The sequence below is a fragment of the Zingiber officinale genome, chromosome 11B, assembly GCF_018446385.1.
Source record: "Zingiber officinale cultivar Zhangliang chromosome 11B, Zo_v1.1, whole genome shotgun sequence".
Taxonomy (NCBI): domain Eukaryota; kingdom Viridiplantae; phylum Streptophyta; class Magnoliopsida; order Zingiberales; family Zingiberaceae; genus Zingiber; species Zingiber officinale.
Window position 1 is genome coordinate 36,539,286 of NC_056007.1, and position 18,442 is coordinate 36,557,727.

The 18,442-nt window shown below is 36.4% G+C and overlaps 1 long non-coding RNA gene across 1 annotated transcript; it reads left to right on the plus strand.

The window, feature by feature from the left end:
• The first annotated feature begins 5,078 nt into the window (after positions 1-5,078).
• Positions 5,079-5,579, plus strand: LOC122034298. The gene is made up of 3 exons (XR_006126676.1): positions 5,079-5,106; positions 5,203-5,231; positions 5,560-5,579. It is a non-coding gene; the product is annotated as an uncharacterized LOC122034298 (long non-coding RNA).
• Positions 5,580-18,442: the final 12,863 nt, after the last annotated feature.

Genomic DNA, 18,442 nt, shown 5'->3' on the forward strand with positions numbered 1-18,442 from the left:
ACATCATGCTTGGGCTCCAAGCATTGGCCGACCCCTCCATCTTGGCTCAACCCTTTGCTTGGCCGGTCCAAGCTTGGTCTCCAAGCTTGCTTGGTCGGCCCCTTTGGGTTGGGTAAGGAGTGGGCACTACAACAAAAACCCTCATAGACATCAGTGGAACAACAACGGTTTTAAGCAAAAACCGATGTCATTGAGTATTTTACACCGGTTTTTCCAAAAACCGGTGTCTATGAGCGCAGATTTTAGCTCATAGACATCGGTTTTTTAGGCGATGTCTATGAGCGCCCTTTTTTTCGTTAATAGACACCGATTTTAACATCGGTTTTATAAAAACCGATGTTAATGAATCAAAATAAAATATTTTAATTTTCCCACTAGTCAAAATTTGCAACAATGTGAAGTTCCCTCCAAACCTAAATCTATATCGCGCCCCTTCCTCTGCGCGACCATCTCTCTCGCCTAAACCTAAACCTCCGACCATCCGACCATCTCTCTCAACCTCATCTCCCTCTTCCCCCTTCCTAGATCGACACCCCTTCCTCTCCCGATTAGGATCAAGACACGACGCCCTTACTTCTCCGTCCAACCACACCGCATCTCCTACAACTCCTCCATTTGGTTGAGAAGAGGAGGCCTGGTATCTCCTCCAACCACACCGCATCCTTTTTTGACTTTATCTTTTTCGAGATCTGGTATCTATTTGGTCTTTGTTCTCTGGAAATGAAAAATGTAGCTACGATGTGTTTTTGTGCTGGGGTTTTAGGAAGTTGCGCTGCAGTCTAAGGTGACCACCAAAGTCTACTTCGACATCAGCATCGACAACCCGGTGGGGAAGGATGTGGGCAGGATTGTGATAGGGTTGTACGGGGTTGATGTCCCTCAAACCGCAGAAAATTTTCGTGCTCTTTGCACAGGTCACTTCATCTTCTCTTCTGTTTCTTTTGATTTTGTTCTTGATTTTTTTCTCCGCCCGACAGATTTCTGTTTCGTTTGATTGGTGAAAGTATTGCATTATGTGACTATTTTGATCAGGTGAGAAAGGCTTGGGTTACAAAGGATCTGCATTTCATCGTTAAGGATTTCATGATCCAAGGAGGAGACTTTGACAAGGGAAAAAAAATAAGAACCCTCTGTAACCCTAACCTAACTTTATTACTATTTTATTCTCCAAATTCTTAACTAAAGTTAAATTTTAAACAAATGTGTGATTTGCCCCTTTTTGTAAATTTTAGGCAATTCATATAAATAAGGAGAATTCTAATAAAATATGAAATAGTAGCTTCTATCAATGATTAAATAAAAAAATGTTTTTTTAATTATTTTTTGTTATCTGGAATCTTGATCCTTCCCTCGACAGTCAAATGAAGTCGAGAGGTTATCACATTTCTGTAGTCATAGTAATTTGCATGCCATTGGCGATCAATTTATCAGAGTACCTAAACTTGATTCTATTTAAAATTTTGTTCTTCACTACTGTGTTTTCACCTAATGCCTAAGTAGTTCAATATTTGAGATCTCGAATTCCTTTGAGGTGCATCTTCAATTGGCCTTCCTATTTAGCAAATGATTTCCAGGTTATAACTGCATGACGAAAGCACTCGACGTTATGTTAGCTCGATCTTGGGCTAACATAAGTTCCTTTACTTGGACACAGGTGGAGACATGGAGCTGCCGGAATGGTGCAAACTGCTTCCCAAGATCGAGCTCCATGCCCACCTCAATGGCTCTGTCAGAGATTCAACCCTGCTGTGAGATCTCGCCCATCTCTTTCCCTACTAACTAACTCATCTATCCATACCTAGGGATCTGCCATTGAAACGTCCGTGCTATCATTTCATACTCTCTCTAGATCACTCACTGTATGCCGTGGGACTTGTCGATGTACAAGTATTTCATCATCGGCCACCCATCGTTGAAACGATTCTAATTCCTTGTGCCTGTCGAACCGATATGTATGACTTTGATGGGTTTTTAGGTTCTTCTACAAGTCTGAAAAATGTTTCCTTTATACCATGGAATTTGAGGAGTAATATTGAATACTTGAGGTGGACATTATTTGGAAATTCTTCAAGGCAGATTATGTCCGCCGGAATGGCTGCCTGCGAAAACCTAGCCATGGCTTGGATAATTCCCTATTTCACATAGCATTGTGCATTTGCCTTTTTTTTAATTACTGAATTAGTGATAATGAGCATTTTGCATACTGTGGGAGTTCACCTGAAAAAGAAACTATATTTAACTAACGGATGAAGACAAGAAAAAAAAAACAGTTATGACAAACTTGCCAGATAATATGGTAGGGTGTTTAGATGATGTTTCTCATAAGATGCATTCATGGAGTTTATACTATGGTGGCTGCGCTAATCTCATTTCTTTAATATACAATGTGGCATTGACCCATACATACATTGAAAAAAATAGGTTGACTTCTCTATTTGATGGTTTAACTTAAGAATTTGTTCTTTATGTACGTTTTTTTACAACTGTGGCTTTTGGTATGATGCAGAGATGAATGTTTAAATACAATAATTTAATAGCCCAATATATTAATAGTTGTGGGTTATGCTTGCATCAAGATGCATTAAATGATGAATCCAATTATTCAATTAAACACAATGTAAGCAAAGGTAATAGCCTTCATGGGGTGGCATTATCCTACTCGGTGATGCTGTTAGAAGAACACTTTGAGTTACCCTATTTAATCTTATCTGTGTCTTTTCTCTAACTTCTACAGAGAGCTTGCAAAAGTATTGGGAGATGAAGGTGTCATTAATTTTGAAGATGTAGTACATGTTATCATGAAAAGTAAGTGATACTGAAGTATTCTGGTTTTCCTTGATTAAGTTATTCTTTTGGAGATAAATTGAACTATTGTTTAGAATCTCAATATTTCCTGTTAATTTTTTTAACAAAACACAACTTTCATATTTCTGTCTAACAATTACATTTCTGTAAATTGAACTATTGCTTCAGTTGATATGGGTTAGTGCATGAGATGGAATTTCCACAACAAACTTAAGCAATGCTAATGTAGAATGGGGAAGGATTAAATATCAGGTTTAACATGAAAACAAGATAGATACCGTTCCATTGGACCTATGGAGAACTTTGCACTTAATCTGGTTAAAGATGCCCAAAAGTAAGTGTTTTCTGTAAAGAGATCATCTTCTTCTCTTCGGTTGCAACAAAATTGGCCTTAGATGAGCATATCAAAATCACTGTGCTTCTATTGTAATATTATAGCTACTTGAGGTTGATACTCAATTTGCATCATTTAGGCAAGCATAAATAAATTCATTTGAAGCTACAATAACCTAAACAATATGTACTGAAAGCCACAAGATGCACAATTTTGTTAGCATTCTCAAAGCTTGCTATAGCGATCAAAATACTAATGTTTTATTTTAGTTTCTTTTATTTATTCTCTTAAATACTTTTGTTTAAGAGCTACAATAAATTCATTTGAAGCTACAATAACCTAAACAATATGTACTGAAAGCCACAAGATGCACAATTTTGTTAGTTTCTCTTTCCTTCTGATTTGGGTATCCGACTGTGTCTTCGATCTGTTGTATGTGCGAAGCTCGTGAGTAATGTAGCACATTAGGAATATTACATCACATCTGCTTGTTCTAGCCCATGCATAGCTTTGTCTTCTTTCTTCTTTCTCCTTGCGAGTTAGTATTTCTTGACCCCCTTTCTTCCCTAGATCTCTTCAACAGACCTCTTTCTTCCCACGAGGTTCAGATTGCCGCAGGTCCTTGGGAGTGTTTGGCGAGCTAACTTACATTCACTGCATGAAGGAGTACTGCAACGATGAGAGATGATGATCCAAAGAAAAGTAAGGTTTTTTTTTGCAAGATGAAAAAATAATATATTTCTCGTCTTTAGTTCTGTTTTCTTCATCTCTAAGATGGTTGATTTGGGCATGCTTTGTTCCCTCAGTTTCTTGGGAGCAGTTGTCTTGGTCCAAGGCCTTTGTTAAAAAATGGTTCAACATCAAGAGTAAAGGTCAGGACAACCATGTCGATGAGATTGCTAGCAAAGGTGTGCCTGATCTCTTCTTCTTATTCAATTCCAGTTTATTTTAATTTTAATACAGTTAGAATATTTTTTCTAGATTGATTGTTTTTGTTGGTCGTCGTATTCTATTGTTGTTATGTGTTTGGTGCTTTATGATTTGTTTGTTTATGATTGTGAACTTGTTTTAATTGATTAAGGGTACAATTGTTATATATACGTATTGAGAAAATTAGATATTCATTAAACTATTCCATCCTATAAATACTCCCTCGGAGCCTCATCCTCTACCGCATCCGTGTCTGAAGATCGCGACGATCTCTCTCTTTCCGATCCCGATCACTACGCCCTCATCGCTTCCGATTCCTTCCTCAAGGTAAAAGCATCGCACTCTCGGTTCCGGTTCCTGCTTTAATCTCTTTTAGTCTTGATTTTGATCATTTATTTGCATTGAAATCATTAAACTATTCGTGAATTATCGATCTGCTGTAGTAATGCTGGTGAACTTGATGAAGGACTTGTTTTTATGAGGTCTTGTTAAGTGATGAAACCTTCTACATTGCTTTAAATGCAAGCAGTTGGTTGATTATCCAATTAGTGCCCTGTAATTTGTATACGGTTCATTAGTACCACAATGATTATGCGAGCATAAAAATGAAACAATAACATATTTTCCAACTTGTCCAGTAATTTTTCATTCTTTAATTTGTTGGATACAAGTTCAATTGTTAATTAACTTCCATAATAGGGGAACAAATGGCCATCTTTTGGATTTGCAACTCTGTTTGACGTCAGCTATCACATTACTAAACTTTCATTCTGATAATGCCAAGGCGCAAAACTTCCAGATTGCTAGTTTTTTGTTTTCTCTCTATATATTTTTTTCATGGATCATGAGTTACCTTGGACTTTTGTTATCAAAAAACTCTTGCAATCTCCTCAAATATTCCTTATTATGTTGTTATGTATGTAGAAATATGAGCGGACAACAGGAGAACGTTGCATCTCCAAAGTTGAATGAAAGGATATTGTCGTCATTGTCCAAGAGATCAGTGGCTGCCCATCCTTGGCATGATCTTGAAACAGGTAACCGAAAATGAAAGAAACAGTTCCACTAATATTTACACATCTATTAATTTGATTTGTCTCAGTATCTATTTCTGAACATGAATTTGTCTCCAGGTAAAGAGGCCCCTGTTGTGTTCAATGTGGTAAGTGTACTTTTTTCCTTTTAACTGATAAAATGTACAAAATAAAGTATCAGGAGTGATATTATTTTTTTACAAATGCAAACTAATTTTGAGTAAATCATCTTTTTGCTCGTTTATCAAATTAGATTGCCTCCCAAAAGGATGCAAGGGTTAGATTTGAACCTGTTATTCATAGATCTATCACTATATGATGTGGTTGAGCTAAAAGATGAATGTTTATCTTTTTAAGCATTCCAATTAGTCATCTTGTTACCTGGTGCTCTTATTGCATTTTCAACTATGATCTTTGATCTTGGTTTACTAATATATTATTTATGTGTTTTTACAGTTTACAAATTTCAAGTACTCCAGAGTTGAAATTGATGAAGTGCGGTTCGAGTGGGCTGAATGCATGCTAGATTACATTTGAAGTGCGGTTCTACCTTGATGTGTTAAAAGAATGTTCTACCTTGATTTTGATATCTATTAGCTAGCTTTTGATGTAAAAAGAATGTTTGGGTATTTTATGGATACTGTTATAAGAAGATTATTTATATAATTTATGAATATTTGTGTATTTTATGGATATTGTTGAATGAAGAATATTTGTATAATTTGTGAATATTTGTGTATTTTTTTTTATTATTGTCGGTTTTTCATTGTTTCGGAAATCAAATTTGTGTTGTTAAAAAATATACATATTACATCGATTTTCCACCGCTGCAAAATCGGTGTTATTAACTAATATTACATCGGTCATTTACCGCTGCCAAAACTGGTGTTATTAACATACAATATTACATCAGTTTTACACCGTTAATGAAACAGTGTCGTTAAGTGATACTACACCGGTTAATAACCGATTCGAAGACCGGTGTCGTTAAGTGATACTACACCGATTTTAACCTGATGTCTAAAATGACAGACTTTTAACATCGACTTCATAGATATCGGTCGAAAATGAAATAGACACCGGTGGAAAACCGATGTCTATGAGGGTTTTTGTTGTAGTGGGGTATGCGGTGGGTATAAATCTCTATATACAAGAGGTTACGATAAGGGCTGAGAGGAAGAATTGGTTTTGGTCTCCCGATAAAATTAAGCTTCCCGTGTTCGCCCCGAACACTCAACTAAATTTCATCAATAATAATTCATACCACTAAAGAATTATTATTGAACTACCGCACCAATCCCAAATTACATTTTGGGCTCCTTCTTATTATGAGTGTGTTAGCCTCCCTGTGTTTAAGATGTCAAATGCCCACTAATTAAATGAGTTACTGACAACTCACTTAATTAATATCTTAGTCCAAGAGTAGTATCACTCAACCTCATTGTCATGTCGGACTAAGCCCATCTGCAGGATTTAACATGATAATCCTTATGAGCTCCTCTTGGGGACATTCTCAACCTAGATTACTAGGACATAGTTTCCTTCTATAATCAACAACACATACTATAAGTAATATCATTTCTCAACTTATCGCGCTTATTGATTTATCGAGCTAAATCTCACCCTTTGATAAGTCAAAGAAATAAATACTAAATATATGTGCTTGCTATTATATTAGGATTAAGAGCACACACTTCCATAATAACTAAGGTCTTGTTCTTTTATTAAGTCAGTATAAAAAGAACTTACCTTAAATGGTCCTACTCAATACACTTAGAGTGTACTAGTGTAATTTATTAGTAAAGATAAACTAATACATAATTACACTACGACTTTACCGACGGTTTGTTCCTTTCCATCTTAGTCGTGAACAACTGTTAATAATTTATAAAGAACCAAAAACATGATCTTCTGTGTGTGACACCACACACCATGTTATCTACAATATAAATTAATTGCCCCCAGGGCGTAGCGCAGACGGTGGGCGCATGGTATCTCTGGCGTAATGGCTAGGGGTCGATTCTCAGGAACTGACGACCTGGGGTTTACCCCGCCATGCGCCTATGGCCTGTGTACCTGCATGAACCTCCCTCCATGGTAGCGGATCTACCTTTTTTTTTTTTTACAATATAAATTAATTGAACAACTACACTAATCATGTAGATATTTGACCAATGTGATTCTTATTTCTAAGTAAATGTTTACAAAAGCTAGGCTTTTAGTATACATTCTAACAATCTCCCACTTATAATAAAAGACTTGTTGGTTAGTCCTAGGAAAACCGTACCGGCTCCACTGTATAAAATTTTTTGTACAAGTGTCGAACCTTTCCTTAAATAACCTATTGTGTTCTTTAGAAATTAAATTAGAAATCGCAGACGGAACTTAACATCATTGATTCTAAATTTAACTTATATGTTCTTAATGGTTTAGATTTGAATCGCAAGCGAAACTTAACACTATAGATTCAAATCCACCTATGTTATTAATTTCATTAAATATTAATTTTCAAAATTAGCTTCCAGGACTGCATGGCGAGGCACATGGCCTTCTTGGATATGAGAGCAATCACCACTGCCTAGACAAAGCCTTTTAAGGAAAGCTAATATTTAATTTCCATAAATAACTCTAGGTTTAACCAAAAAGAACAATCGAATCACAAATTCGAAAAATAAAACAAAAGAAACACAAATTTGAAACAAATTCGAAAACTCTAGAATCATATGCCTCTTGTGTTTGGTATTTCCAAAAATAACTATACAAAGAAAACTAGTATGATGCGGAAAATAATTACTAGTTATACCTTTCTTTTTAAGCAAATAACCTCTTGATCTTCTACCGTATTCCTCTTCTTATCTCGGACGTTGTGTGGGCAAGGATCTACCGAGATGAGAACCACCCAAGCCTTCACCTTTCTTCCAAGTTTCGGCCACCTTTTTTTGTTCAAAGGATGAAGAACTTAGAGCACCAACCAATCTCCAAGGGATACTAGGAAACAAAGACTCCTCCTTCTTCTTCTTCCTCAAGTAAAATCCAGCCACCAACCAAGCTCCTAGAGAAGTTGCCGCCGGCCACAAGAAGAAGAGAAGAGGGAGAAGCTAGGGCCGACCACCAAGGAGTAAAAGAGAGGAAGAATAGAATAGAGTCGTTAGCCATGAAGGCACCTCTACCCCCTCTTTTATAATCTTTGGTCTTGGCAAATAAGGAAATTTAAATAAAAAACTTCCTTAATTCTTTTGCCATGAAAAAGAAAATTTATTTAATTAAAAATAATTTTCTCTTCTCACATTACATGGCCGGCCACATTAAAGCTATAAACAAGGAGAGTTTTAATTAATTAAAACTTCCTAATTTGTTTCCAGAAATTTATAAAAATTTCTCCAATAATTTTTCCCTTCATGGTGGTTTGTAAAAAGGAAATTTTATAAATTAAAATCTTTCTTTTAAACATGTGGATAAAAAGAAAGTTATCTCTAAAAATTAAAATCTCTTTTAATCTACAAATAAGGAAAGATATCAAATCTTTTCTTAATCTTTTGTAGAAGCTTTATAAAAGAAATATTTAATTTTTAAACTCTCTTTTAAATCATGAACATGGTTAAAAATGGAAAGTTTTTTTAAAATTAAAATCTACCTTTCAATCTACAAATAAGGAAAGATTTCAAATCTTTTCTTAATCTTTTTTGTAGAAAGCTATAAAAGTAAAGATTTAAATTTCAAACTCTCTTTAAAATCATGATATCGACATAAGAAATAATTTTAATAAAAATCCCTTTTTAATATGATGTGGTCGGCCACCTAAGCTTGGCCTCCAAGCAATTGGTCGGCCACTTTAATGCTCAACCTTTAGGCTTGGCCGGCCCCTATAGGTTGGGTAAGAAGGTGGGTATAGGTGGGTATAAATCTCTATATACAAAAGGCTACGATAGGGACCGAGAGGAGGAATTGGTTTTGGTCTCCTGATGAAATTAAACTTCCCGTGTTCGCCCCGAACACACAACTTAATTTCATTAATAATAATTCATACCACTAAAGAATTATTATTGAACTACCGCACCAATCCCAAATTACATTTTGGGCTCCTTCTTATTATGAGTGTGTTAGTCTCCCTGTGTTTAAGATGTCAAATGACCACTAATTAAATGAGTTACTGACAACTCACTTAATTAATATCTTAGTCCAAAAGTAGTACCACTCAACCTTATCGTCATGTCAGACTAAGTCCACCTGCAGGGTGTAACGTGACTATCCTTATGAGCTCCTCTTGGGGTCATTCTCAACCTAGATTACTAGGACACAGTTTCCTTCTATAATCAACATGTAACGACCACCCTTCTTACTACTACTACTACTCTCTAAGAGTGACCGTTACTTAACTACTAACTCTACTTAACCGGTATAATTAAAAACCACGAGGACTCCCTACCAAAAAATTTCGGCAGAGTCTCCCCTGTACCGGTGACCAAATCAAAAATACAAACATACTATACTCAGCCACAGGCGGCTGGAACATATATTTTCACAACCACGCAATATAATATCACAAATAAAAGAAGGAAACTACCCTAACGATAGCAAACAACAATACCACTCCATACAGTAGAACCCAACTACAAATGCGGAATAAACTTAATAACAATCTTAACTCATAATAACATTTAAAGGAAACTAAAGAACTCTAAACAGAAAAGTCTTGATAATTCCTTAGCAAACTTTTGATCTCCCCATAGTCCAGCCATCACACACCTTCATCACCACCACCTTGTCGCCTTCCTTGCTAAATCTTTTTCTTTCCTTTATCTGCAGTAGGAGGAAGTGCAGTCTATAAGCATAAAGCTTAGTGAGCGCTATCTACTCACAAAAACTCGATATGCATGTATATAAATAAAAACATGCTAAAAGTGAATGCTAACATGTAAAGCTACTCATGCTCATACATAGCAAAGGAATCATACTAACTAAAATACTAAACATGTATAGCTAATTATGCTCATACATAGCAAAGGAATCATACTAACTGAAATACTAAACATGTATAGCTAATCATGCTCATAAACCAATAAAGGAATCATACTAGCTGAAATACTAAACATGTATAGCAAATCATGCTCATAAACCAATAAAACTATAACTGCATGCTGAAAGCAAATAAAGCTAAACATGCTGAATAATCTAACAACAAGAAACAAATAAAACTACTACTGCATGCTTCAAATAACAAGAAACTAAACTTTCTAATTCTAAACATATTTGAAGCTTGTTTCATTTGTTTCAAAACTTATACTTTAATACTTCAAAATAGTAATCAACTTCTTCTTGGGCCCGGCATTATACCACTTTGCGCGCATTCTTAATAAGAATCGAGGTAGCTAATCCCGAAACTACTAAGATACTTCTAGGCCTTGTGCCTAGGGGTAACTTGGAGCCCATCCCTTGGACCTTGTGTCCGGTACATGCCCTTTAAAAGTAAAATACTTTTTTATCTTAATTACTTCTTCTTTAAATGCCTTGGCATTTTAATAGTCACCTTGTGTGCCAAAATCCCTAAAGTCTTGACTTTGGAATTTACTTAAGGCCTTGGCCTTTCTCTTTCCTTTTCTTTTCCTTTCTTTTACTTGTTAATACTTCTAAAAGTATTTACTAGGATTCTTATTTTTCCACTAGAATACATGGCTGTTCATGCTTATTAAAATAGCAAATGAAAACAACTTTGAGCTTACTAATCATGCTATAAAATAGAGCAAAAGAAAGCAACTGTGAACTTACTAATCATGCTATTAAATAGAGCAAAAGAAAGCAACTTGGACTTTCTAAACATGCTGTAAAATAGAGCAAAAGAAAGCTAACTTGGACTTTCTAAACATAAATCAAAGGAAAGCAAACTGAGCTCTCTAAGCATGCTACAACAGATATGAATCAAGAAAAAATGTATTTGATTTCTTTAAGCCTACTCTAAAATAAAACTGCACTGCAAAGGAAATTACTCATATACATAACAACATAGTTGCTGGACAAAAAGATGAAAACTCCAAACATAGCATTCTTCTAAATCCTTTTCATTCCAAGAGGGAAACATTAAAACCCTATCTAACCTCTTCCACATTCTTTTTTTTTTTGGTTATGATGGTCAGCATCTTTAGGAAGTTTACAAATACTTTATGTTAGCTAACTGTGATTCATACTATTGTGACTTATTGTTCTACTTGCTAATTGATACATGGAACAAGATTGAAACTCAAACCTTATTTAAAGCATAAAAAAAACTAAATGCTTGCTGTAGCTTTTCATATAAATGCTCCGTGGTGCAAATCCTTAGGATTTTCATATAAATGTTCTACACTTCAATGAACTTGAATGATGGGTATTGCTGAAGTGGTTTTCAGCTCCAAACAACTACACCAACTTAGAATTTCAGAACTCACAGGAAATAAAACACCACGGAATGCACTAGAATCATCGAAGAAATTCCCACAAAGAATCCAAGTTCACTGTAATTTAGTGGCAGAATCACAGTAATCGAATCTATACTAAACTGTGATAATTCTATAAATTGAACAGTATCGAATCAACCTCCTATCTACCTCATCAGTCCAATATTTCATTACAATAGGTAAACAAAGCCATCACAATCTACCACGACCTCCATGGCCATTTGAAGGAAACAAAGCTTCAACCAATCAACTAAGACATCAAGAACCAGAACCCGGAACTCACTGTCATGAGAAAACGTGCAAAACCAAAAGTATTCTCCTAAGCAATCCAAAAGGAACAAAACACCACTATAATCTGTGACTGGAAACCAAATTCCATCTCAACACACTTCGAAGATAAAGACGGAAACGAAAATCCGAAAGCTACTCCTACTGCAGGTGAGAAGCAACTCACATCGCTGTTCTTGGACTTACAACCGAAAGGAAGAAGAAAAGCTCTAGGGTTTCGGGTGAGGTGAAGATCTCGGCGATTCCTCTACGTCTTCACCTTCTCCTCGATGAAGGGGATCAAAATCGGCAAGGTTTGCCGGAAGAAAGCCTTCGCCGGCCGCCGGAGAAAGGAAACCTAGCTCCGCCGCCTCTTTCGCCCGAGCAGAAGTCGCGACGCCGCGCAAAAGAGAAAGAAGAAACGAGGGTTTAGGTTACGGGAAAATACCTAAGTTCTCTTCTTATAACTAAGGTTCTTATTCTCTAACTACTGTTTAAGTATTATTCACTCCTTCCTTAATTAACAATCACCGCCAGCACAGCTGGTCAGGCGGGTTTTGCTCGGGTCAAAGGTCTCGGCTTCGAACCCTCAACCGCGCACTTTTAATTCCAATTTATTTCCTAATCCTTAACTATGCTATAAACTTAGTTCTCACCATATAAGGTTAACAAAACCGTGTAGCTCAGCTGGTTGGACTGGTTTTGCTTGGGTCAGTCCGACCCGAGGTCGTGGGTTCGAATCTCACCTTCAACAATTTTTTTTAAAAACTTCTTTCTTTTTGTAACCCTACTAAACGACCTCCAAAAATTACGTAAAAATACTCTAAAAATTCCTAAAAATCTCTAGAATATTTTAAAAGTATTTCCAAATATTTTTATGGACTTTTAGAACTTGAAATAGGGAAAATTGGGTCGTTACACAACAACACACACTATAAGTAATATCATTTCCCAACTTATCGGGCTTATTGATTTATCGAGTTAAATCTCACTCATTGATAAGTCAAAGAAATAAATACTAAATATATGTGTTTGTTATTATATTAGGATTAAGAGCACACACTTCCATAATAACTAAGGTTTAGTTCTTTTATCAAGTCAGTATAAAAAGAACTTACCTAAAATGGTCCTACTCAATACACTTAGAGTGTACTAGTGTAATTTATTAGTCAAGATAAACTAATACCTAATTACACTACGACTATTCCAATGGTTTGCTCCTTTCCATCTTAGTCGTGAGCAACTGTTTATAATTTATAAAGAACTGATAACATGATCTTCTGTGTGTGACACCACACACCATGTTATCTACAATATAAATTAATTAAACAACTACACTTAACAAATAAATGTAGGTATTTGACCATTGTGATTCTTTATTTCTAAATAAATGTTTATACAAAAGCTAGACTTTTAGTATACACTCTAACAAGACTATGCTGCCATATACCCTGCCATACATCTAACTCCCAACCCTTTATCATGCCCATCAAAAGCTCTTGCCTTAAGGGCCTTAGTGAAAGGATCTCTCAGGTTATCACCTGATGTAATCTAGGCGGCAACAACTTCTCCTCGTTATACGCTGTCTTGTATTGGGTGGTACTTGCACTCTATTGTGTTTACTTGCCTTATGGACTTATGATTTCTTCGAGTTTGCTACTGCACCACTATTATTACAATAAATTGTAATAATTTTTTGGCAAACCAAAAATCATGTATAAGTCCATCATGAAGTTTCTGAGCCATATAACTTCTATGGCTGTCTCAGAGGCTGCCACATACTCAGGCTTCCTATCACACTTCTTGTATACACAAGATTTATCCAGACACTAAATAAATTCATAGGTCTGGATTACTTCATTAAACTGGATGTTCCAAGACCTTGAAGCTTTGCTTCAGTCCATAAATAGACCGATTGAGCTTACATGCTAGATGCTCTTTGCCCTTTGCAATGAACCCCTCTGGTAGCTTCATATGGATATTTTCTTCAAGACTTCTGTTAAGGAAAACTGTCTTGACATCCACTTGTCAAATCTCATAATCCATATGAGTAGCAATAGATAAAAGAATCCGGATAGATTTTAAGCATGACTAACGGTAAAAGGTTTCCCTTTTTCAACAAGCCTTGCTTTGAAAGTTTACACCTTCCCGTCTAACCCTCTTTTCCTATTGTAGACCTATTTACACCCAATGGCTTTTACACCATTTGGTGGTTCTACAAGCTCCCAGACTTTATTAGAATATAGATATTCTAATTCTATATTTATTGCTCTTTGCAAAGATGCTGCATCTTTATCTTGGAGTGCTTCGTCATATGTTCGGGAATTAGGTTCATGTTTACCAAATATCCAGTCCAAAGACTTTCCCAAAATATAAATCTTTCAGGTTGCTTAACAATCCTCCCACTACGACGAGACACTGTCTGTAATTATGTATCATTTGTGATACGTGTTGCAGCTTCTTGTGATATTTCATCTTGTACAGTTGGTACTAGATTAGACATGTCCTTCATTATTTCTTTAAGAACAAATTTACTTATGGGCTTGTGGTTCATTACTTAGTTCTCTTCTAAAAATCGGGCATTGGTGCTAACCATGACCTTCTGATTTTTAGGACTATAAACCTCCTTTCGTTTCTCTAGGATAACCCACAAACAAGTGAACTCCTGTTCATCTTATCAGTGTCTCCCTTCAGCACATGTGCTAGACTACCCCGAATCCGAATATGCTTCAAATTAGGCTTACGCCTATTCTGCAATTCTATGTGAGTAGAGAGTTCTGACTTAGAAGGTAATATATTCATTTCTGTTTCCAGAGTATATCCTCAAAATGAATTTGGTAATTCTGAATAACTCATTATTGATCTAACTATTTCCATAAGAGTCCTTTACCTTCGTTCTACTACACCATTCTGTTGGGGTGTACCATGTGCAGTTAGTTGGGATTGAATCTCGACTTCTGATAAGTGACTCCTAAACTCTCCCGAGAGGTACTTGCCACTACGATCTCAGCGTAGTGTCTTGATACTTTTACCTTGACGTTACTCCACATCAGCCTAATACTCTTTGAACTTATCAAAACACTTAGACTTGTGACACATCAAGTAAATGTACCCGTGTATCGAATAATCGTCTATAAAAGAGACGAAATATTTGAGACAACCTCTTGCCTGGATAATCAAAGGTCCACACAAATCAGAATGAACCAATTCTAACATATCTTTGGCTCCATACCCCTTACACTACATAAAAAACACCCATATAAGAGCTGTTTTTTTTTACTTTTAAAAGTGGTTTTCAAGCGCTCATACACTTTTACCAACGGTTGTAAAACCGCTCCTCTTGTTGCCGTCCCTATATCCTATAGTAGCGGTTTTTGTAACCGTTGGTACAAGGTGAAAAATCGCTCCTATTATTCTATGTAGGTACGGTTTGAAACCAATCTTACATGTTGTGCATATAACAACGGTTTCAAACCGCTTCTATAGGTATAAATCCAGGAGCGGTTTAAATGGCTCTACAACCTTTTAGGTGTAAGAATAATTTTAAACCGCTCCTACACGCCATGAATATAAGAGCGATTTCCAAACACTATTGATGTTAGAAATTTAGGAGCGGTTCAAACCACTTCTAAATGTCATGGGTATAGGAGCACTTCAAAACGTTATTAAAGCTAGAAATATAGGAGCGCACTACAACAAAAACTGCAAACGACAACACCCCTACGACAACGATTTTAAGAGAAAGCGTTGCATATTTGCTCAAAGACAACGGTTTTTGCCAAAACCGTTGTCTTTGAACTCCCCATTAAATATAAAAGACAACGGTTTTGGCAAAACTGTTGTCATTGAGCAATTTTTTTTAAAAACGACAACACTTTTTACAACGGTTTTATAAACCGTTGTCTTTATCCGCGTTTTTAGTGGCTACGACAATAGTTTTGAAAAAACCGTTGTAATTGAATTTGGTCATTTTCCCCCCTCGCTGTTTTCCTTTCCCTCGCTGTTTTCTTTTCGGCACCGTGTTTTTCCTTCGTGCTCCCGAACCTAAGGCAATACTTTTTCCCTCTCCTCATACAATCTCTTCACGCCTCCCCTAGATCTTCCTCCATGACAGTGTGCTCCTCTCGTTTCCTGGTGAGCGAGTTTCTGAGTTCAACGAGGCCCTTTGACCTTCCATTGCTGCTTCTTTCGCTCGTGGAACCTTTTGATCGGGCGAGGTGTATTTCTTCGACAAAGGTGGCACTCCTAGTCCGTCGATTCATAACCTAGGTCTTGTCTTCTTTGGATCTGTGCTAGAGCCATAGCCAAGGTAGATTCATAACCTAGGTCTTGTCTTCGTTCATAAATTTTGTCTAAAAAAACAAAACCTACTTTTGATTCCACTATGCTTGTATTTGCAAGCGCAACATTCTCTTTTCTTCTTATTTTTTGCTTTTGATTTGTTTCATCATGCCATTTTCCTGCTCGTATGTCAAAGTTTATGGTGTTTGATCTCTGAAGATGTTTTTTGTTTTTTTTAAACTTTTATTTTTGTTTATATCTTGGTGATTTTGTCATCCTCAATTCCATTTCCCAGCCGCAAAAGAACTATGGCCAGTGTAGTCACCACTCTCTTAAGCTATCATATGCTTCTTTTTAACTACATGCAGCCTCGTATTACAATAATTGATGTAGGCGATTTGCCCTGTTACCGTGATTTTATTCCCGTAGGCAAGAGTCAACTTGAAGATCTAGGAGGGACTCATTATTTGAGGGAATTACTCCTTCAATGTGCCTTTTTCTGCAATTGCATCTGATCCCTTTTTTGTCTGAGTTCCCAAAGTTCCTAGAGCTTGAGATTTATGTGTTTTCTGTCCAGTTAGCCATACAAATGGACTTGTTGAATTCTACTCTAAGGTGTTGGAAACTGTTAAAAGGTTTCATTGAATAAATGGTCTCTTCCCCTATGTTCTTCCAATAGGATGCGCATCTGGATGGAAAGTCAATGTTGACCGTGAACAAGTTTTTGAAATTTTTTTACCAGAATTTTCGCATTTTAGTATTCAAGACATATCTTCCTGCCTTTCTGGATTGGTTGGATCTGAAATCTATTTGGAATGAGCGTCTCGGTGCTATTCCTGAAGGTATCCTTGGAAACGTCTCACATTTGATGAGGCATAGTTAATGTTATCCATTGTTCCATTCTTATTATCTTTGTAGAAAACGCCTTTTCATGTGCTCTTATGTGTGGCACCATGTATTGTGACAATTATGATGCCGCTCAGGTGTGAATTTGTTGATCTTAAAGGATGATTAGAATCCTATCTTGGAAAATATGGATTGATGGTTGGCACGATGGAAAGCAAGATAGACTCTTGGAGCAGGATTCTTTTTCTCATACTTGGTTCAGTCTCGTGTTACTTATTCACCAACTTCAAGGTTCCAAATATGTGATAAAGAGATTAAGACCAATGAAAATTCTTGTAGGTCTGGTTAGACAAAACTGAGTCGCCTTGCTTATCACTAATTGGGAGTTGCTGACCTTACCTTTGACAACCTTTCCCATCTTGTAAAATTTTGGTGGGCATATCATCCTAATACAGATGGATATTGTTTGCTTGGTGTAATTCTCAAAAAAGGAGTGTTTGATACATCCACATGGCAGTTCTCATCTGTTTGGAAATGCCTCTCCTGTTGTGTGTGTTCTTTCTAGTTAGTCCAACATATCAAAGATGCAAGTTCTTCCAAGTATAAGCAACAGATATGAACTGTTTGCCTCTCCATATCTGTCCTGTTTGCTTATTTGTACGATATTTATCTAGCAAGAAACCTAAACTACCAGATAAGAGATCTAGCAATCCATGGGAGACCTTTGATCTCCACTTTAAATTGCTGGTTCAGAGTTCTTTCTGTTGGTTGCTCCATGCCTGACCCCTTGAGAAGCATACTGTATGCTAGAGATTGATGCACACCAAGGTGCTTGCCTATTGAGCTTGACTTGCCAACTTTTCTTCAATAGAGGAATCCAATTTAGCCGGTCACTTGCATTATAGCAATGTTAAGTTCCATTAGCATCTCATATAGTGCTCATAGGAACTACGTGGCATAAGCCCCTAGTCAAATCCTTGTATTGTTTCTTTGTTTGCAAAAGCCCCCTAGAAGTACAGCTACTTGGCATATATCTATCTCAAGAATCTCCATGTTGCATCAACTCAATTGACTATGAGCACTTTTTCTATTATATGTGATCACTCAATCTCATTGGGCTTCACTTAATACATTAGTTTGGCTCTCTATCTACAACTCGTACCAATATATGAGATGAGGAAGAGTGGCAATTAAATGTCACTTCAAAGCTTGTTTCAATTATGGCCTCCTATTGGTGCATGTGGAATGTGAGAAACTAGAGGGTGTTTGAAAATGTTGGTTCCATGCCATGGATAATGTATACTTTCTTACATTTCTGGAGTTTTTTTGTTTTTTGTTTTGGTTTGTTTTATCTCTTATTTTCTTCTGTAAGATATTTCTTATCTGCCCCTATATTCATTTCAATTCTTATTATGCCATTTCTGTCAATAATATGTTACTTATGAGATCAATAGACATCCAAGATCAATTAAGATGATGATCTTGCTATTGCTTGACTGGAATTCTTCACTGTC